Source organism: Lissotriton helveticus, chromosome 8, assembly GCF_964261635.1.
Source record: "Lissotriton helveticus chromosome 8, aLisHel1.1, whole genome shotgun sequence".
NCBI classification, from domain to species: Eukaryota; Metazoa; Chordata; class Amphibia; order Caudata; family Salamandridae; genus Lissotriton; species Lissotriton helveticus.
This window is the reverse complement of record NC_136069.1, coordinates 1,263,426,433-1,263,450,195: the sequence shown is the minus strand read 5'-3', so window position 1 is coordinate 1,263,450,195 and position 23,763 is coordinate 1,263,426,433. Positions and strand designations below refer to the sequence as shown.

At 44.9% G+C, this 23,763-nt stretch overlaps 1 protein-coding gene across 1 annotated transcript in view; it reads right to left on the bottom strand.

Moving 5' to 3' along the window:
• TMEM131 (transmembrane protein 131) overlaps positions 1-23,763 on the bottom strand; it is a 1,081,228-nt gene that overhangs the window by 852,559 nt on the left and 204,906 nt on the right. The window lies entirely within an intron of this gene.

The window sequence follows — 23,763 nt, the reverse complement described above, 5'->3', positions numbered from 1 at the left end:
CCAGGACTGCGCTTAAAGATAAGATGGAAGAGGTCCGCTCAGAAGTCACATTACTCAGACAGAACCTACAGAACCTTTCTGATAGGGTGACTGAATCTGAAAACCGTGTCACAAAAGCGGAGGATGGGATAAAAGACCTTTGAAAAGGGGGCGCTGAGCTACAGACGACCAGCAAAGACATCCTTTGGTGCATCGAAGATGCCGAAAATAGGCCGAGCAGAAACAATCTACGCTTTGTGGGCTTTCAGGAAGGGGTTGAAGGAACGAGTGTTCCGGAATTTCTGACCTCATGGTTAAAGAACATCATCGCACCAGATAAATTCTCTCTAGGCTTTGTGATTGAACAAGCATACAGGGCACTAAACGCCAAGCCCCCACTGGGCGCACCCCATCCCCCATCCCATCATAGCGAGATTCCTCAACTTTCCTGGATAGAGACATGATCCTAAGAGAAGCTAGACGATTAGAGGAGATTAGACACAACAACTCACGAATCATGATCTTAGCAAACTACACTAGAGAAGTGCAGCACCAGAGGCGAACTTTGATTCTGTAAAAGCAAAGCTCAGAGCACACCAAATCCAATATATGGTTATGTTTCAGGCAAAACTCAAAGTTGTCTTCATAGGAAAGACCTACTTCTTCTAGTCACTAGAAGAGGCATGGTACTGGGTGGAGGAAAAACCAGTCCTGAGACAGTCTCGAAAGTCACAAACAGAGGGGGGGCGCGAACCACGAAACAGAAAACAGATCCAAGGGATGGCTGAATAGGAGAAAGAATGTGGAACAAAGGAGAAAACGTATGACTGGGGGAACCCCCCTGTGTGCTGCGTAGGGACCAGAGAACACAGTTGACAGACCCTGGCTCTAAGGGACTACCCAAACGAGAAGACACTAAAACTCGCAGATGTGGAAAGTCTGAGGGACTCCCATAGGGAACCTAAGAGCAGGGAGCTATCTTCTGGAGACAAGGCCCAGCACCTGCTAGCTATTGAAATAGCGTTCCTGGAACAAGATATGGAGATAGAAAGACCCCCAACACAAGAAGACACACCTGACTCAGTTTGAAGGAACCACTGAACTGCCACAAGGATCTAGCCATAGGAGGAATAGATTTGCAAACACTCCAGACGTCTCTTAGAACTGCACTGAGACTTACTACCAGAGCACCTACGAAGGTTACAGGCCGCGAGAGGACCCGAGACTTGGGGGGGGGGGGGGAACCAGGTGAGGTTTGTAAGGCTGAGAATCTCCTCGGGGGGGCTGTCCGACCATTCGCTACTATGGATACAAGTGGGGAGTAGAAACCAGGATGTGCAGCCACAATGGAGACTTAATGCAAGGGACCTGAAAAAGGGGGACATCATAAGAGGCATCAGGGTAGACACAAATGTTTTTCAAATAAAATAATTGCATGTGAGTATCCGGGGTCATGCTGTGGGAGACACATAAAACAGTCCTGAGAGACAGGGCCCAAAGCCATATAGCGTGGGGAAAAAGGAAAGAACAGGAAGCCCTTGGAAAATTAGAATAACAAATACTGGCTCTAGAGGAACAGGCCATTAAACGTATGGTCCCCTTAGTAACCCGACAATTAGCCGTAGTAAGACAAGAATATAAGGACATGGCATGGGACGCCTCCAAAGTACAGGCCCTAGCTACCCTTCACCGGCTGTATGAAGTGGGATACAATGCAGGGAAATGACTAGCCTGGCTCAGTAGAAAGGAAATGGAAACCAGATGGGTAGGCTATATAGAGACACACAGGGTCTGAGATACTCCAACGACGATCAAATAGCAGGGGCCTTTGCTGTATACTACTGGGAGTTCTATTAGGCTCACCCTCTTAGCACCTCACCCAAAATCGAAGATTACCTGTCCGACGTACCTAACCAGACATTAGACGACACTGATAAACTAGGGGTGGAGGAGGATCTCTCCATCACCGAAGTGAAAGCAGTCATATCTAAATTTCACCCTGGGAAGACCAAAGGACTAAATGGTTTACCAGCTGAATTCTATAAACGGTGCAAGGATCAACTGAGTCCTCACCTACTGAACCTCTTTCGGGATGCGCACAGCAAGGGCCTTCTCCCGCTGGACCTGCGGATGGCCACATTTATACCGATATACAAAGAAAGTAAACCAAAGGACAGGTGCGAATCCTATCACCCGATCTCTCTCCTCCACATAGAAGTGAAGATTGTGGCGACCATCTTATCTACGAGACTACGCCGGATTATAATGACACTGGTGCATTGTGACCAACCGGGATTCATGCCCGGCCGAGTAAGTAGATGGAACCTCTGCAGAACCCACAATTGGATGATGATATTAGAGACAGACACACCACATATACATCTGTCCCTAGATGCAGAGAAAGCTTTTGACAGTCCACTGGCCCATTCTAGACGCTGTCCTGACCAAATTCGGACTCGGACCAAAGTTTAGACAATGGGTGGCATTACTATACAAATTCCCCAGGGCAAAAGTACGAGTGAAGGGACAAACTTCCCGTTATTTTCCCATTGGACGTGGGACACGGCAGTGTTGCCCCTTATCCCCACTACTATTCGCTCCGACTGTGGAGACCCTGGCCTGCCGGATCGGACACCATTCAGGGATTTAGGATAAACCCACAAGATACTCTGGAAGAGAAAATCTTCCTATATTCGGACATTCTTTAGTTTGTAACACAACCTGACACTACGATCCCCACTCTTTTCCAGACAATAGACATAAATGAACAATACTCAGGATAGAAGGTCAACTGGCATAAGTCGGTGATATTATAGCCCAGGCCCAATGACAGAATGGCCCCCGCTCCCAAGAGCCCTACAGGTGGCGGCGGATGGATTCACATATCTAGGTATATTTCATACGATGGACAGTGGACTGTGCCGCCAGCCTAACATTTAACAAATAGTGACTAAATTTAGAGAGGATGCCCAGAGATGGATGACGCTGCCACTCATGATAATGGGACAAGTGGCTATGTTCAAATGATCACCTTACCAAAGTTCCTCTATGCTCTACAGAATACATACCACCCCCTCCCACGAACGATATTTCGTGAAATAGATGCCGAACTGCGCTCACTTCTACGGCTGGAGAAGCAACCACGAATTGCACTAAGCTCACTGCAGCGCAATCAATATATAACGGATGTGGAAGCATACTATTGGGCAAAGCATTTATCCCCCATTAATGATTGGATACATGTAGTGGGTGATCACGCGAAATGCAGACTAGAACAGGAAACTTTGCTGCCACGCACATTTTTTCATTATCTCTATGGAGGTAATGAGACCCAGAGGTTTGGTCCTGGCCACACAGACTACCATAGAGGTATGAGGAAGAGCATCCAAAACTATGGGATGGGCTCACAAAATCACTAAGGTAATGACACTCTGGAAAGGAAATTGGCTAAGGGAGCTGAGTAAACTGAAGGGATTTGGAGAATGGGACACCATAGGAATCTCAACGGTAGGGGACATTATAGACAAAGGCACCATTAAAAGCTTCACCGCCTTAAGGGGCGACTGTACACTACAAATATCCCAGTTTGTTAAATATGCCCAGTTAAGACATGCATTGCTAGTGGAAGCTATAGATGGGACCAACCTACCTGAATATGCACCACTAGATGGGAGGCTATTGCAAGAACAACCAACACTTAAGGCAGTATCAGTTACATATAAAACTCTAAATAACAATATGGCGGACAACTTAGACAAACTTAGGAGTATCTGGGAAAAGGACTTGGAAGAACTGGAGAATGAATACTGGGAGGCAGCCTTGATGCTCCCTAGAGAAGTGGCAATGAAGGTGCGATTGCTCCATATCCAATATAAAATCATCTACTGGGTCTAATATGATCGGGCTAGGTTGCATAAGATTGGACGGGCTGCAAACCCGAACTGTCTGAGATGCGGACAAGACCTGAGGAACTGCAACCACACAATATGGGGCTGTCCACTCATACAGACTTACTGGAACAAGATCGTAGAAGAACTCAGTAAAGTTATGCATACGTGCATCCCCCAGACCCGAAATGTATACAATTAGGGATCACCAGTGATGGAGATATAGCCAGACCATAATTGATACTTAGTAAATTCGGTCAGGTGGTTGTGAAAAGAGACATAGCCAGGCATTGGGGTGATACGGCCCCGCCGACACTACGCGAATAGAAAGCAGAAATGTACATATACAGGGCAACAGAAATGGTCATATACAAAGCTAGAGGCTGCCTGAGGAAATTCCACAAGATATGGGACAGATAGAGGAAATACTACAGACTAGACATACTGGACAATGACACACAGACTAATTATGACAGGGAATGGAATAGTTACCCTTACAACACTCATGCAGGGGCGATGGAACACTCTACAATGTATTGTATTATATTGTATTCGGTATTTGTAGAGCGCGACTGCCGCTCCGAAAGGAGCATCCTGGCGCTGAAAAGGTGTGCAATACATTTACAGATACTAAATTGCAGCCATTACATAGGCATCCGGCAGATTGAAAATCCAGGTCTTTAATTGCTTTCTGAAGACGCTATCTTGGTCCAGGAGTCTGAGATCTTTGGGCATGGCATTCCAAGCCTTAGAGGCCAAGACAGTCAGGGTCTTCCCCTCTTTGTTTTGTAGTGGAATCTAGGGATGTTAATCAGGTTGCCATCAGATGACCTCAACTTTCTGAGAGGATTATAGCGAGTCTATCTCCTAGTGAGATACCTCGGACCTGTGTTGTTGAGAGCTCGAAAGGTAGTCACCAGGATTTTAAACAAAATCCTCTTATGCATGGGGTAGCCAATGCAGGTTTTTGAGGGCAGCCGATGCAGAAGATTTCCTTGGTAGTTTCAGTACCAATCTGGCAGCAGCGTGTTGCACACTCTGCAGTTTCTTTAACAATGGTGATTACGATGGACATCTAATGGTTTAGGGAATGGAGTATTCTAAACATACTTCAATAAATGATGTGACATACTGGACAATGACACACAGACTAATTATGACAGGGAATGGAATAGTTACCCTTACAACACTCATGCAGGGGCGATGGAACACTCTACAATGTATTGTATTATATTGTATTCGGTATCTGTAGAGCGCGACTGCCGCTCCGAAAGGAGCATCCTGGCGCTGAAAAGGTGTGCAATACATTTACAGATACTAAATTGCAGCCATTACATAGGCATCCGGCAGATTGAAAATCCAGGTCTTTAATTGCTTTCTGAAGACGCTATCTTGGTCCAGGAGTCTGAGATCTTTGGGCATGGCATTCCAAGCCTTAGAGGCCAAGACAGTCAGGGTCTTCCCCCTCTTTGTTTTGTAGTGGAATCTAGGGATGTTAATCAGGTTGCCATCAGATGACCTCAACTTTCTGAGAGGATTATAGCGAGTCTATCGCCTAGTGAGATACCTCGGACCTGTGTTGTTGAGAGCTCGAAAGGTAGTCACCAGGATTTTAAACAAAATCCTCTTATGCAGGGGTAGCCAATGCAGGTTTTTGAGGGCCGCCGATGCAGAAGATTTCCTTGGTAGTTTCAGTACCAATCTAGCAGCAGCATGTTGCACACTCTGCAGTTTCTTTAACAATGGTGATTACGATGGACATCTAATGGTTTAGGGAATGGAGTATTCTAAACATACTTCAATAAATGATGTGCTATGCTCGTATATATTTCACAGAAAGTGGATGCTCTGAATATGGTTCTTTAAGACAATTTGTGACAATTGTTGTGTTTTCTAGTGTACAATTGAAAACCAATAAACATATTTCTTAAAAAAAAAAAAGATTACCAGATATACTCCATAATAGCACAATTCTATTCTCACAGACTTATTTAGAGACACTGGAACAGGATCATGGCAACAAACTTTAGCCCAGTAAATGTATCATCTGTATTGCCACAAGGTTATTTGCTGCTCTGAAGAAATTCAAAAAAGTTTGATTTCCCTAGATCTGGTTTTTAGGTCTCGCCTAGACGAAAGCAAAGCGAAGCTTTGCTGTCTAGGGTGAGACGACTTATGTTGTTACTTTCAGGGGAATGAGGACAGCAATGTTGCACGAGCTTTCTCTTCCGGAGATTGTACCTCGTGAGCGCGCACGACGTCACTCACGCATGCGCACAAAGAAAGCCATACACACTGCATATACACACACGCACCCCCCCTTAATCAGACACACAGCGCACACAGACAGACAGACGCACGCACAAACACACTCAAACAGACACACGCGCATACACCCAACCCCCACTCACCCCTCCTCTCACTCAACACACTTACCTGTTCTTGCGGTGCTCAGCGGCGGTTCTGCTTCTCCGGCGGCGGTAGCGCTTTGCGGGGCTCTCTCACCACATGAGAGCCCCGCCTTCCCCATGCGCCCGCCCGCCCGCTCTTCACCCGGTACCCCATCTCGGGACCGGGACTCAATGCGGAGCCTTCGTGGCTCCTCGGGCAGCTCTCTCTGTCTCTCGCGGCGATGGGGCGGGACTTCCGGTTGGGGCCGCGCTGGGATTGGCCGGCTTCCCAACCGCTTCCGTGTCGTCGCGGGCAGCGCGGCGGCCCGGCACAGCCATGATGCGTATGCTTTGCCTCCAATAAATACTATTTAGCTGATCATACCCCACCCCCCCCTTTCACTACTCCATACACGTAGAACGCACACTTAACAGCTCGTTCATTTAATTGAAAAGCTGGTTTCCTGTCACGAACAGTGGCTTTCTAGGTTGTGTATCAGTAAAGTCGGCGCCGGTAAGCGGGGGAATAATGTAGGTGACACTGACATTCTGTGCTGCTCGACTCTGATCAACGTTGGGGCGCTGGGAGTGGGCTGGAAGAGGTTTGGCTGTAGAAGGAATACCACCTGGAGATTTTGCTATCTGGCACCGGAGATCAGGCTGGGGAGTCTGTTGATATACCGCACAGGGTTTTCAGTTGCCACCTTCTAGGATAGGCAAACTAGTGCAAATAATCCCGTCTCTGGTTCTGTGCAGACCAGGAAAATGTTGGAAGACAGTGTACACACTTTGTTCCCTCCCTAGTTGTTATTTAATGGTCACAGATCACAGGACTACCCTCGAGTTGGATTCTCAACTCATAACTGAATGCACTATTCCCTCACTTCAAGTTAAAAGTGCTGAGGAGAAATGTTCATTCACGTTTCTCTTTCATTTTATGCAAATACCGAGCTAGCACTGCTATCCGACGAGCCATGCACTGATTGATATTTATTTTATTTCCCAAAAGACTAGGGGTATTTTCCATTCGCCCGTTTGGAGTGGCTTTGTCCGTGAATTTATTTTGTTTAACGGCAGATTCATGAAGCATTTTTTTTCATTGAGCAGTTCAGCTACCAGATAAGCATCTCTTCTATTTTAAAATAAAAGATTCTTCGAAGACGTGTGGAGCAAAAGGTCTCGCATTAATAAATGTTTGAGCTATTGGTGTTGCGTTATTATTAGCAATGCCAATAGCTCAAACTTTAATAATGCGAGACCTATTGCATTGCAAATGCTTGTTTTTATTATCTACACCTTTGAGACTATCTGAATCATCTAAAGGTAGAAGGACTATCTTTGCAAACCATTCTATTACCTGAGACTAGCTAAAAAACAGTAAAGGTGTTATTAACCAACTGTATAAACTCTTTACTGGGAATTAAGAAAACAATATGTTGCTCTTAGCCAACAGAATGGGTGTAGACATCACCAAGGATGAAATAACAAACAACATGTTGTAAAGTCAAACTGGTTAATATAGCTAGTTCAACACTCAAACTCACAGGATTTACACTATACACCATTGAAACTTTTCCTGTGGGGTTTAAGAGCAGGCTTTGAATACTGGAGACGCTCAGCACCCAAAGCTGATCTAAGCCATCTGTTAGCTCAATGCGATCAGATTCAGGCACACTGGGGCTAAGTATTCAATTAATTCATTCAAACAGCATTTGTAAAGCGCAGCACTGTCACCCCTAGTGGTATCGGGCGCTGTGTTTTCATCGAAGGGCCAGGTCTTGAGTCTCTTTCCGACGTCTGCCAGCGAGAAGGCTGTATGGAGCTCGAGGGCAAGGCAGTTACAGGCCTTAGCAGTGATGTAGGAGAAGGAGCGACCATCAATGCGGTTGCAAAGGATGCAGGGGTGTGCAAGGGTGAGTGAAGAGAAACACAGGTGTCTAGTGGGTTGGTGGAAGTTCAGTTGACGGTTGATGTAGGCAGGTCCTAGGTCATGGAGGGCTTTGTAGGATTTTGAACTGGCATCTCTTCTGGATGGGAAGCCAGTGGAGGTCTCTAAGGTGGGAGGCGTTGTGGGTTTGTTTGGGTCGGCATCCTGATGAGTCTGGCTACAGAATTCTACATGGTCTGGAGTCTTCGGAGGAGCTGGGTGGAGATGCCGGAGTAGAGGGTATTGCCGTAATCGAGGTAACTGGTGGCGAGGGCCTGAGTGACGGTCCTTCTGGTGTTGGTTGGGATCCATCTGAAGATTGTTCAGAGAACACGAAGTGTGTTAACTCTTTGGGTCAAGCCTAAAACCCTCACTTTAATTAATTTTGTTTGAATACTCTCCAGACAGTTAGCGGGACCAAGAAGGAATTGTCTTTATCTTTAACTCTCGTTGAAAGATTGTGTGTAGGCAAGTACTGGTTTAAAAGGGAACCTCCCAACTAAAGAGACAGGTGGCACTGTTTCATGGAGTATACAGTAATGGAGATATCATATTGACCATGGACAATGTCTTGAGGTGGCTTGTGAGAATATGGAGCCCTTTCATGGAATGGCTTTCTAAGGTAGGATGATTTAAAAATGATATGTTATGTACGCTGATGAGTAATAAGGTAAACAAATGGACTGGTGATGTGTTCATTCTGTAACTCAAATACGTAATTATTCAAGCTTTTTTTACTGACTTTCGGCATTAAAAAAATAAAACAAAAGGAAAAACTTGGCAAATATGTACTGCAAAGATTCTACCTATATTTTCAACACTGCAGACAATCTCCAATCGCCTTCTCTTTCTTTGCAAACACATCCTATGTGATGGCTGTAATTGGTGAACGTTTAATATGACCTGATGTTATACATATGTACTACTATCTAATATCACCTGATGTTATATATATGTACTACAATCTCCAGCAAGAACACTACAATCTTAACACTGTTTGTCTCTTATGTGAAGCACTCTGGCACCCTTGCGCAGGGTCAAGACTACGCTATATAAAACCGAATTAAAGTAAAGCAACCCAATCCTGAGCTGTCACTCCGTCAGTAGTGTGAAGAAATGAGACATTGGGACACGGGGTAGATTTCTGTGGCAGCCACCAGCCAGGGCAGAATTAGTTCACTCAGGAGCAGAACAGGTAACATAGAACTGTTCTTTGCTGACGCACAGCGTGGGCACTGTTGAAAGCGCATGCTGGGGTCAAAGGCATCCGAGAGGTCGAGGAGTACAAATATGAAGGTGGGAAGGGTTTGTAGAGAGGCCTCAGCAAAGGACTTTAGAGACAACAGTGAGCGCAGTGAAGTGGATTCCGTGAAAGGTGTCTCGCAGGAGGGTGCAGAAATAAACTGCTGTGCAAGGTGGTGGGTCAGGCCTTTGAATAATAATCTTTCAGTGACTCTAGAAGGAAAAGCAATGAGACGTGAGGGGAGTTCGAGTAGATTGCGAGGCCTGCACAAGGCGTTTTAAGTAAGGGAAGGGACGACAATGACAGGCTTAAAGAGTGGACGCTGGGGGAAGATTAGCAGAGAGTGGCTACGGCTAAGGACACAAGAGACAGCAGCAGAGAAACAACTTGAACAGTAAAGACACAATGGTTTAAAATAACTAAGCTTAAAGCGCCCATAAAGGTAGCTTGCACAATGGCGCCCTGGATGAATTATGTTACCCATACAAATGTAAATTTATTTACAACCATAGTCCATTCATTTTAATAATCTAGTCATTTATTTTAACTGATTCTACCTGAACTGACATTGTTATTTGCGAAATAGGTTTCTAACGTGAACGGTAGGTAACAAACCTTTAAGAGTGCGGATGATGGACGTTTCTACCAAGAAGACAATATGCTTGTCAAAAGGCACAATCTAAAGATACTGCAAAAAAAAGTTCACAGGGGAGTCGGTCTATTTCACCGAAGTTTAAAGACTGTTAAATGGGACATTAGTGCGCCTTGCCTGACAATTATAGCTTACGCGGGAACACCTCATTCCCCTTGCCTAGCCAGGTGTAACGAAATACATTAGTTACATCACGTCTCTGTTGGCCGGTCCTCGATGCCAGTGACCAATCGCAGGCGTCCACCTCAGACGCCTGTGCGGTTCGCACTGGAACACTGCGGGGCGCGGTCGCTACAGGGCGGCATTGCTGTACTCTGATTCACCGGGGCGCGGTTCCAAACAGTCAGGCGCATTCAGAGAATACACAGAGATAGGGCTGTGCGGCGGCTCAGTGAATGCCTCAGAGCTCGGGTGAAAGCACCACCTGAACAGGTTGTGGCAGTCAAAAATAGCGCGGGAGTGCGCCCTGCTGCCAGCACTGCTGAAAATACACTGATGCTCGTCTATTAATGATGGCGCGCACTCTTTGCTTCCATATTAAACCCTAGGTCGAAGCATCACCGAGTTAGATCATTTCTAATAGCTGCTAAAGAGGTTAACGAGGAATGAGATCCAATTATAATTTTATTTGTATAATAACGTGTACCAGCTGATCTTTTAATAATCTTTTGAACTGAGTAATATGATCTTAAACCAAGGGACTCACTTAGCAGGTTGAAATGTTGAAGGTGCAACAACGGCGCACCTTTTACTGCACAAACACGTGTAAATCATGTCATACAGCGATCAAGCAAGTCAGAATTAAAAAAAAGACCCACCAGGATGGCTCCAAACCCATTCAAGAAATGCACCATATCTAAAGCACCGTACACCAAACTCGTAGCTTAAAGATGCAAAAAGGTGCAAGCTTCTATACTTTTGCCACCTTCACATGCAATTTTATCCAGCGGTCTAAGACTGAGTTAAATTATAAACTAATCACAGTGGAGGTCCATATAGAAGCAGGGGAACCTCGATTGTCACATAATCCCTTGCACAGACTACATTAAAGCAAAGGCACAGCATTAAGAAACAACTGCTCCTTTCTGCATCCATGCATGCATTGAGCTGCAAACATTGCTTAAGCACACGCAATCGGGGGTGGCTTTTATGAGTGTATTAATTCAGACTGGAGTTAGAGATGGACACAAAAACTGGACTTTCCAGTGCTCATCTTCAACTACATAACTAAATCTCCCAGATAGCGACTTGTGTGTATTGAAACTTGAAGGTCTACAATACATTCCCGAAGGAAGACTGAACTTGTTATCTGGAAAGGGGTCTCTTTAAAATCTACTTTGTTGAAAATTGATTGAAATTTTGCTGGTCACACGCGGACTGCAAATCTAGACCATTTTTCTTGCAGAGCAGAACATATATGTGAGGTATATCCAGACATAATGTGGCTTGCTGCTCCTTTTCTACACATTTTCGCAATAAAAAAGTATGTGGCAACATGCAAAGATGTAATCATGGGAAAGTGAATTTGACTGGAAGCTTGGGGGGTTGAATGACAAGCGATCAGACACCATAGCCCTTAGTGCGCCTCAGTTCACACGAGGTGATGAAGGGGGAGCAAGGGAGCCACCGAATGCGTGGGGGGGGACCTACTGGCAAATGGAAACAGGAGTGAGGGCCTTTAGAATTAGTCATTTGATCCAGGGGCTTGAGGAGGATGGAGATCCCTGGGTTGTTTTACTATGGTACTATGCTGGGAAGACATTTTGACTCCAAAGCACTTGATATGTAGAAAGGGAGAAACAAGAATGTATTTCCTGTCTCAACTGTGATGCTGGTTTTCCCATGTGCTGTCTCCCTTTTCTAAAAACAACAGTTGATGGACAGAATGCAGAAAAATGTTATACATTCACCCCAGTACAGAGATCTGGGCCTAAATCCATCGTTTTTTTTGCTCACCATGCCATTCCAGTTTGAACCCAGCCATATGCAAATCAGCCTTGACCCTGTGCCCCATGGGAACAGTCCAGCCCGAACTGCCAAGCCAGGTCCTCCCTGGACTGGAAACGAGCATCCTAGGACCGGTTTCGGGCTTTCAGCCCTCATCAGCCAGGATAGCTTGATTCCAATGGCATGGAGAGCACGGGACTCACATCGGAGTGGCATACCCTATGTGGGAAGGGTATGCGCAGACGTGGGTCCCGTGCTCACTAAGCCACTGGAGTCAAGCTATCCTGGCTGATGACGGCTGATAGCCAGAACCCAGTCCTAGGATGCTTGATTACGGTCCAGGGAAGACATGGCTTGGCAGTTCGGGCTGGACTGTTCCCATGAGGCACAGGGTCAAGACTGATTTGCATGTGGCCATGTCTGAACTGGGGTGGCGTGGTGAGCAAAATAAAGATGGATTAAACCCAGATCTGTGACTGGGGTGAATGTTTTGCCATTGTGCAACATTCCGTCCATCATCTTGTGTGTTTTGCTGGTCTCCCTTTTCTAGGCCAGTTGATTACAACTTACATACCACTGTGATTCTTTTACGACTATTCTGTAGTTCTCTCGCTGCCTCTTCCAACTTACTTGCGATGCCCCTATCTGTAAGATGAGGCACAGGTAACGTTTAGGGAGTCAGGCACGTGTGCACCACAGGCTCACATGAAAGTTTCATCTGCTTCATATTACATTACACAACTTTTAGATGCATTCTAAGATGCTTTTGGAGTCACCAATCATACAGCCTAGATACAAACGAGTACAGGGGCTGGAGCCCTCACTCTCTTTAGCCCAAAGAAGGTGATACAGACAAGATTAATTCTGTCCAAGGTCTCTTTCAGACATTACCAGGATAGAGCGGATCTCAGGAACTTCAAACGTGTTGACAGGCTTAAATCCACGGCCACAGCATGCATTGAACTAATTAACTGGGTAACTGCACTAGCAGAAACAGAGGACTCGCACCCAGGAAGCAACGCGTTATTTCAATTACAAGTTGGCGCAATGACTCAGGCACTGCGGGTGGGACAGGTGGCAATGACTCGGGAATGCTTCGGAAAGCTTTTCGAATACAGATGAGATGTGGAGCATGTGATGAAACATGAGCTCACTCGCACTTGCGCAATACACACTGCCAAGAGAGAAAACAACTGCCACCAACGAGTCGTATACTACTGTACAAAGCAGGCTTGACGAGTGCAGATTACATTCGGGTACACAACATCACCTCTATACTGCACTCATCCGCTGAATTTGAAGGATTGCATTTAGAGAGGAAACTGAATGTGAAATGAAATGTCTGATGACCAAACTGCAGTTCTATTCGGTGACCTGGCAGAATGCGAGGGCGGCGTGTCCTTCACTCAGTCTGAGTAAAGAAAGTAAAAGCGCCGCTCACAGACGACCGTTACCTACTCCAATCGCTCTACTCTCTGTTTGACTCAGCACGCAACCCGCTGGCTTTCGCCTCGGATCGCCCTCCACAAATACCACATGCTTAAATACAAGCAGTCAATGGTGGTAAATGTCTGACCTTACACTATGGGAATGACTACAGGGCCCGCTTCCTCAGGACTGCTCCGCCTGTCACAATCAGTGCAAAAAGGGCATTCTCTCCTGGATGAACAGCCTGGATAAAACACCCTCCCCTTCAAAAGATAGGCTTCCATCTCTAGAGAAGGCATTCTTCTACCGGTTGGAGTATAACTGCTGTGATTTGGAGAGAGTTTTGTCGTTTTAAACCATATATTCAACTCCGTGGTCTTTAACGCCATTTAAAAATGTCCTGTGTTGTATCAAAGTTACGGAACTAAAGGCATAATCATTAGAAGCCACGTGTGTTTAGTGCTCAAAAGATGTACTATGCTATCCGTCCTAGTATTTGTGGAGTGCACGTCTGTCATTGGGAGGACATTTTTGCACTTTGATTAAGGAGGTGCGGTGTGCCCTCAGCACTTAGCTTTTGAGCAGACAGTAGCTGTGCTGTGTTGTGAGGCTGGAAGGTGGCAATGAGTGTTGCCATAGCATGGAGGCGAGGGTTGTCTGGCTGTGCATGAGTCTTGGTGTTTAGTTTGTGCTGTGAAGTGTGTTTGGTGAGATGTGGAGAGGGTAGTACCATTCAGTGCGCCTGAGGATGTAGGGAGAGGTGCGGGGAGAGGGGGGGGAGGGGCTGAATTAGTGAGTTACCTGCTGGCATAAATTATAGTTCTCAGCTTAAAATTTGTTAAGGGCAGTAGGACTAAGTGTGTTCTTGTTTTCTTCTGGCTCATCTTGATGTCCTGCAATTGTCTTCAGATTCTTGTAAAGAGGCAGGAGTATATTAAACATATTTTTAAAAAAACACCTGTAGGAGGCTGGCTTAGTATATGTTACACACTTTTTTAAGTGATGCACCTTGCACTAATCCAGGCAACCGTTATGGTGAGTTTAGTGGTCTTTGATAAACAGAGAAAGCTCTCAAAGTGGTCGCTGTGGAGAGCAGCCTGTTAAGGCTTATCTTTAACACCATGCGCGCTGCAGGTTTTCCCGCTGTGCGCTGACTTTTGCGAAAACCCGCGGTTCATGACGAGCTCAGCTCGTCATGAGCGTCGAAAAGGTTAAGGAGTGGTACACAGTTTGTTTAACCAGTTTATTCATGTAGTGTAGGTTAAATGAAAAAGAACACAGTGTTTATATAAACAATACTTCTATTTATTACACAACACTCACTAACACATTGGTATATCTTCTTCCTGGAGATATCAACATAAATACAGAATAATACTTCAATTGCAATAGGTAAGCAGCACAAAATACAGTTGTCTCCAAGGGGAGACCAAGCCATAAACTAAGGATGTAGAATGCGAACTGCAGGAGAAGACGGGACTTGGACCAGAAGACCCAGAGGAGCTGGGGTCACAAGGAACCACCCAAGGTAGGTATCCAGGAACCTCCAGGGGGCTGTGGGCAGATTGGAAACACAGTTGCGTGCCCAATGAAAGTCAAAGGAGAAGTCGCAGATGCAGATTTGCAGCATTAGGGCCCTCCCAGAGGACTTCGAATAATTCCTTTGGAGGACAGAAGGTTGGAGAACCATCCCACCGGTGGATGCCCCAGAGACCGGGTTACCTACACCAGGGAAGCCAGGTGCATAGGGGTGAAGAGATGCCGGAAACCTCCGTAGGCGACAATGGAATACTTGGAGAAAAGTGCCTCTGGAAAAGAAGGTGAAGAAGTCTGGTGGAATCCAAGGGTGGATGCTGTAAGTGAAGAACCTGCAAGCAAAGGGGACAGAGTCTATGCCACTCAGGAGTGAACAGGAGGCATGGGAGAGCAATGTCAATCGATGTCGGACGGTTCAGATGAGTTGACGGCGACCTTGTTGCTGGAGCTGTGAGGATCAGGCATAGCTGACCAGTGGGGCCTGTGTCCAGCCTAAGCACCAACAAGCCTTAGTAGCCGTAACTGCCATGGAGGACGAAGCAGGAGCAAGGTTGGGACCAGCATGGTCCAAGGGTCTCGCCACAAGCAGGAGAGTCAGATCAGGGGATCCCACTGAAGCAGGAGGCGGTCCTCAGGAGGAGCCACAGGCCAAAGGCAAAGGAGTCGTGAGAGGACCTAGAGCAGCTCACCAAGAAGGAAGGCCCATGGTGCAGAGCATGCGGTGAGGACACTGTACTTGGCAGGAAGAGATGCTGGAGGCTGGAGCTTCTTGTAGCCTGAAGATCTCTGGAGTGCAGTCAACAAGCCTTGGCACCGACAAGTCGACTAGGTGCCATGGGGTTTGGCCTCACCAGTTCCGACGAGGGATACTGGCCTCAAAATTGCAGAGAGGGCAGGTCAGAACTCAAGGGAGTTGCAGAACCACCACCTGTGTTGCTGAGCCTTTCGAAGTCCGTGGGACGTCAGAAGCAGAAGACAGGCCAACTTTGCTGACGTGCTTGCAGATGCAGAGGAATGACTCCTTCACTCCAAGGGAGATTACTTCGGGTGTCTTTGATGCCCACAGGGCTGTTAAAGTTCCTGGAAGAAACATAGTCATAGACAACGAAGTTGTCATGCAGAACAGCGAGACCAGGAGCAGCATGGGTATTCCTTGGTTCAGTCTCAGTTCCAGGCGAAGTCCAAGTGTCCAGATGAGCGAAGAGTGACGTGGTTTCAGGCGTGAGTCTTGTCCCACGACAAATCTGAAGAGCCACCCACAGGTAATCCCTTAGGTACCCTAGGGAAAGGGTTGGAATGACTCAGGGCGCCCTCCCAGAAGAGGAGCTGGTCAGAGGCTAGGATACTCCTATGTCCTTTGTCCAGTTTTACGCCAGAGCGGGAGCCAAGGGCTCCATGAACTAGCTCAAACTGGAGTATGCAAGGAGTGCACCAAATGTGCCCTTCGAAGCAGTCTTGTGGCGTTGGCAAGCACCCCCCACCCCAGCCAAATACACTACGTCCTTTTTGGGAGGTCGTCACACCTCCCAGTGACTGGAAACCTATTGATCTACCTTCCCCTGTTCGAGCTTGGCTCAGAAGTAGGAGGAGGCAAGAATTGTGTCTTTGGTTGACAGCAGCACTAGCTTCCTGTCAGACTCTGGAAGGCTGTTACCGGTATTACGGGGGGAACAACAAGGGAGCCCGAGTACATGGGATCAATATTCTAACATTAGAATCGGTGTTGGGTTTTAGTTCCAACATGTTTGATACCAAACATGACCCGGTTCAATGCAGCCACTATATAGTTAGACATCTCGTAATGACTGATGTCCACTATATGTATTAAATGGCTGAATGCACTTACAAAGCCTGGAGAATCAACTCGGGGTTTGTAGTGGTGTCCTGCTCATGCAGTGGCACCTTCACACTAATAACCAAGCACCCTACCCTCAAGACTGAAGAGCCTGCTATAGGGGTGACTTTTAGGTTTTTAGAGTAGTTACCCCAGAAATAAGGAAAATTAAATCTGTTGTGAGAGGTGCAAGCACCCTCACACAGGTTGCAATGGCAGGCCTGCAGTCACAGTTTAAGTGGACTCTCATGGGTGGCACAATACATGCTGCAGTCCATCGGAGACCTGTGGTCTACCTATGCCCTGGGTACCTCAGTGCCATATACTAGGGACTTACAAGGGTACACTAGTAGCCAATAATGGATGTACAGGAGTACTTACCATGGTCAATTTAGGGAGAAAGCACAGTAAGTGGGGTCCTGATCAGCATGATCCCAGTCAGACTAGTCAAAAACATACGGACACCAAGCAAAAAGTGGGGGGTAACCATGTAAGCCAATCCTACTTTCTACTGCCTGCAACATGAGAAATGGAGGTCTGCTAAAGGGCTACTAGGTTCCAAGTGGCCTTGGCCGTGAGACCAGAGAGTAAGAAGTTAACCCTTTTAATGTAAAAAATGATATTAAAGGGTGTGAGATCTCATTAAAATCCCTAGAACTACAAAGCAGACAAGTAAGTCATTAATGTAAGCGGTCTTGGTCATGTGGTTGAATACTGCACTTGGACTAAGATTTGCCTGACTTCAGAGTCTACTGTCTACAAACAGTGCTGGTTAAAGAGTGAGGCATGCTGTCCATTCACTCATGCACCTTAATAAAAAAAAATGTAAATAGAAAAAGTAACAGAACAGTAAGAGGCACCAAACAGATATATATTAATAGGGCACTTTAGAGAGATTATGAGGGCAAAGAGAACAACACTTGAATTTTTCGTCAACCTAGAACTGGTCCTTTTCTTCTTCACTCTGCGATATTAGAACATGTACATCTTAGCATTATTTATCAACTGCTCGATTAAGGCTAACCAAGGATCACTATTCATCTGTCCGTATATTTTGTGATCTGGAAGGAGACAATTATTTTACAAACCTCTTCCTCCACATCATTACAAAGGGCAACACCTTTCAACCTTTCACCTTTTGAGGAGGGTGGAGTATTCCAATCAGGTTATAGGAACCTGTCTATTCATAAGTGCTAAGAGAAGATCAATCAATTTATTAGATCATTTTCTGTGCATAGCACAGTTGAGACAATATTGGGGTTAGTTTCTAGGTGAATAATATAAACAGAAACCTGGATTACAGTTATAAGACAGTGACATTTATTTAGTTTGATTACATGTTTAAGTCCATTATTCTCAGTAGTCTCCCATTCTTTCCAGTGCCATTACTCAGTGGAGCTTTCTTTCCGAGCAGAAATCAAGTACTTATTGAAATCCAGTAGAGCGTGTCTACCTTTATCATATGCAGAGTTAATGTGCCCACTCTATCATAATTTAAAATGCAGTCCAGATGAGCAACAACAGCATGCAGCATATATCGTTTATTTTTTGTGAGGAAGTTTAGAACTTTAAGGAGCACAACCACTTTAACCAGCAAGATTTTACACAGCATTAAGAGGTAGTTTGATCCACACAGAGATTTGATTTAATTTCAAGACCGGAGGCTACCATTATGCATACAACTTTTAACTTCACTCTTCTGCAGTACCTGTAAAGAACATTCAACACAAAAAAACTAGACTTAAAACTCCACAATCCATAAATAATCCTTGCTTAGAACATTCTTCCTCTTTTAAATGCTGTTCTGACACAGATAAGTACCTTTAAGATTTGTATGATGTTGTGGTATAAAGTTTACAAATTATTATATTTGAAAGTGTGTTTTATTAGGTTATGTTGTGTTATTATAACTTGGTGTTGGTAAGTATTGTACATTTTAATTGTTTAAAAAAAAAAACGGAATGCTTCTAATTTACGGAGGCTATTTTTTTTAAATGTAATATTATGTCGAGCGTACGGGTTGATGTCTATGAGCAGTGCTGCCATTAGGGCTGCTGTTCTCTTAAATACTAGACACACTAAAGTGTGCGGATTGAACCGTTTGTTGCGTTGGTGTGGTGTGTAGGCCTCAGTTTTAAAAGTATACCGGACCTGAGCTTGAGTGCGCGTGTTGGGCATACAATTAGCTGTAGATCTTCTTGCGCGCGCGTCGGGCTTAGCGTTTGGCTACAGATCTTCGTCCACCGTCAGGCTTGAGCTCTGAAAGCTCTTGTGATTCCGGACATCCTGACGTGCGTGAGAGTGTCTCACGAGATTTGGATGCCATTTTGAGTTGGACCCTATTATATTGAAAATAATGAAAAGACGGCAGCACAGAGTCGCTCTGACTGTGACAGTTAAAAAAACAAAAAAATAACAAAATCAACAGCCTTGAGTGAAGCAGTTTTTAAAGTGTGAGAATAAGGTATTTGTAGAAAATAGATGGGTATTTTGCAAAGAGTATTGAAAGTCTGGTGGGGTCATATTAATTACAATGGAGTTATTTTGGATATAGAGACAGAGCAAGGTAGGTGGGCTTTAAATTCTTAGACTTGGCCTTGGCTAAAAGGCGCTTGTATGAAAATCAGAAAGGGGCCACCAGTTAGAGGCCTGGGTGCAAGATGTAAAAAATTGCACCCGGGCAGAAGAAAGAGCCCTCATCAGACAGGATGCCAGAGGTATGCATAGATGCCCCATTGCAGACCGGTGGTCTGAGGTAATGCGGCATTGAGGGAGTTCAACTGAGGACACAGACAGTACCGTTGAGGGTGGTAGCGAAGATAAACAGGGTAGCTTCTTGCAAAACATCTCAGACACAGGCAGTACGAACTAGGTGACTCTCTGAACTACATATGTAGGAGTCCACAATTGTGCCTGGGAGATGGGATCACACACTTAATCCTACTTTAGAGCGCTTGCTCAACGACAGACAACATACAATATTGGAAAGAGATCCCTGATGTATGCCCCTCCCTTTTACACCCCCACGGACATAGACATTCCTTTCATCGTATACCGGTGGATGTGTGACGGAGAGAAGTAGATCCCCTTGGGCTGGTGACCTGCTTCGCTTGAATAGTTTAGACACTTGATGTCTTGAGACTTGTGATATTTTTCCTGCAAATGTAGGTTGATAGTTATTGAGGGGGTCACTCCTCCTGATTGTCGTACTGTCTAAATCCAGTGGAATATATTCCTGTGATGTGCATTGACCATATTGTAAAGTATATTATAAAATACCAATAAAAACGTTAAAAAAAAACACAAATTGGGGAGTCTTAAAGCAGTATGATTGATTAAAAAAACGTATCAGCATACATTAACAATGCAAGTTTAAAAAACCCTAAATGAACAGAAAATGTGTCAGTTCTACTAAGTTAAGTTGCGATGTCAGATCAGACAAAAAATAAGGTTGGGGTATGCTTTTCCTAGAACCAACTGGACTAACCTATTACACAAGTGTCTTTCATATGGATAACAATTCCTATGTAAACCAAACAATCTAATAAACAAAGCATAGAAATGTCACAAGTCCCAATAACTATTTTAAGAATATGAGACAGGGGAAAGGGTAAAACACTAAATGGGCCTCTATGCCTTTTTCATTGGGCTGGCTAACATAGGTAGAAAATTATCTATAGCTTAAGATTTTTTACTACTTGAGCATCACTTTTGGTAATCAGCTCCGGGGTATTCCATAAATTAGCCATGCCTATTGTGTGCGATATATCTTTTACAGCCTTCTGCTAGGGAGTACTCTGGTCCCTATCAAGAGACACTAACTCTTTCCCGCAGTCCTTCTAAATTAGTAGTTTACTGGTGGACCAAAGTCTAATCCAGAATAACAAAGGTTTAAGTAAAACCATTGGGCGAATTGGGTTAAAGGCTAGATCAAATCTCAATGGTGTAATAGGGAAACTGGGGGAGGGTGTGGGGGTCAAAGAGGCCCATTATAAACTCGTTTTCAATCTTGGTCAACGTCTCTGCTGAGACGTAGCCCCAAATTTCAGCTCCATAAATAGCTGATGCTTTGTATACAGTAATAACCAGTGACAAAAGCACCGCCCGAGGCAGCCCTATACTTTCTCTCTAGAGCGGAGGTTTTTATTTGGAGAATGACTGTGCTTTTTCCAATTGAGGACCTGATGACTGGCTATCGCTTAACCTAACTTCCAGGTAATGAAAGTAGGAGACTTTCTCAAGGAGGACCCCTTCTATAAACCCCTTTCCTCGTTACGTTCTGTCAGGATTAATGGTCATAATTTTGGAGTTAGAGGAGTTTAATTCTAAGCCTCTCTCCTCACAGAAGGAGACAACGTCATTTAGTTCTGCTTGCAGCCCCACTGGGGTACGTGAAATTCGCATGGTGTTGTCTGCAAACATCAAAAAACGAGTAGACACACCTGCTATTTTAGGGGCTTAATGTTTGCAGTCCATCAATCTGCCTACTGCTCCATTAATGTAGAGGCTTACAAGGGTGGGGAACAAGGACACACCCTTGTCTCACCCCTTGATTAATTTTGATCTTATCCATCAAATCCCCAGCATTATTCCACCTGACCTCTGCAAATGTTTTTGTTTGTAGGACTTTCAATAACCTTACCTAGTCTGGGGGAATAACATACCCATCCAGTACACCCCATAGAGTTTCCTTTGGGACCAGGTCGAATGCGCTCTCAGGTTGATAAATCCGACATACAGATGGTCACGCTTCTAGGTGACATATATCCAGGTTATCACATTGAAGCAGAGGTCTTGGTCCAGTGTGCTGATCTTTGATATGAACTCAGTTTGTGCCTCTTCTAGGATGTTCTGGTCTATCCAATCATTAAATTTGAACCGCACCTGCCTGCGAAAATTGTCTGTGTGTTATCCAGCAGGCTAATGGGTGTGTAGTTGGAGGGGGTTTGAGCTTTCTCCCTTTTTGTGTAAATCGGTATAATAATTGCTCCATGCCATGTGTGGGGAATAGAAGTACCTTTTAGGATGCTGTTAAAGACAGCGTTTAGGTATGGTATCCAGATGTCTGGTTGGGACAAAAAAAGGTGGCCCTGTATACCGTTCATCCCTGGTGCCTTATTTTTTTTCATTTGTTTTACAGCTAGATGGGTTTCGGCTATAGTAAATTGAGGAAGAATGTCTAACATGGGAAGTCTACTGGTCTCTGCATGGAATCCATTTCCCACATTGGTACTCTTAACCCCTTCGGAGGGACATATAGGTTCTTTTGTTTCCGATTACCCTAGTACATGCCACTGAAGTGTCTGGTTTAGCTTGTTCCAGATGATTAGCACTAGAGGAGTTAACAGATACCAATTTCTAGAAAGTCTTATGGACTCCTTTTTCTAGGGCTTCAACCACTGACAACCACTGTTCCTCCTCCCACTCCCTTTTGGCCTTACATAGCATGTTTTTATGTCTATTTCTGGCCTCTGCTATCTCAGCTCTTTGGCCCTTTTTAATGGCACTTAGCAGAAGGGATGTTTCCAAACTACAGTATTTTGAGTACCAGGAGGGAGTTTTCTTTTGAAAAACACCTCTTTTCTGCTTCTTCACGAAGCATGATCTTAATGTACCTATACGTTCAGAGTAGAGAGGCAAAATTAATAGTACCTATATTTGTAAAATCTACCTAAGAGAACTTGTACACGAAAAGGTTGTATAAATAGGTCATGCTCTTGATATCCATCACCATGGCTGCCCATGTAAAATTCATTAGATTGGTTGTGGGGACTATAGAAGACTTGGTCACTACAGATTCTAGTTTTACATCGGCAAACGCAATAATAGAAAAGGTTGTGCTTAGAGACTGGTGGTCACTGTCCAGTCTGGGGACCACCTCCATGTCGTGAAGGTCTGGCCATAGCTTACTATCCACTAATATTTCATCTATTTGTGAGGTACTTAAACCTCTTTTAAAGGTAGAACGGGGGGGGGGGGGCAACCAGACTTAGTATTCTCATTAACCACTCAACCCATGGTCTAGTACTAGGTCTACAATGTGGGCACCCGCTTTGGTAATTTATAATCTTTTCTTGTGTTCAAACGGGGGTGTTCTGGGGGTTCTTATATCCATCACATTATTACTTTCTGAGGGATTAAACCCAACATCTGATGGTATTCGGGTAAAAGTCTCCCGCTGCAATCATCAGGGCCTTCCGATTAAACTGCCCCATCAGGGCATCTAGCATCCACTGTTGATGATTGGATGTTTGGGGAGACAGACATAATATAGATACTGACCAAAGCTATATCTTGGGCCTGTTTGGGTCAAGAGTTGAATTTCAATGGCTTGTGTGTCTGGAATTAGTTGGGACTGACCTAACAGCGGGGAACAAATCCAGGCATAACCAAATTAGCAGCCCACCTGATGAGCGGCCGGCTAGGGAAGGGATTGCATTTTCACTAAAACTTCGGAAGCCTGGTCAGGATATTGAGTTGATTGCCCATGTTTTTTGTAGGAGTATAATACGGTGCGTATCAACAAATGTATTCCACTCAGGGTCTTGGAGTTCGGATTTAATGCCCGCTATGTTCCATGATAGCATATTTAGGCTATCTGCCTTTACCATCATTGGGGACCTCGAAATGAGACCAGTATATTCGTCCTGGTGTGTCAGGTGAGTGTCTCTGCTTTTATTCTATTCACTTACTTATAGTATAGTTTCTCTCAACACACTAAGCAAATGGTAAACATTTTCTATTTACTTTATATAGTTAAACAGATTAAACGTCCAGTTTCATAAAGGTTGCCAGTGTGTGCTATAAATAAACCAACATTAGGACTTATTTTTCTGAACTGGTGAAATTGCAAAAATGATCCTCACTACTTCTAGTTACTACATTGAAGCATCCCTACCAGTTTAACTAAAGGAAAAGACTCCAGTCGAATCGCCGGACT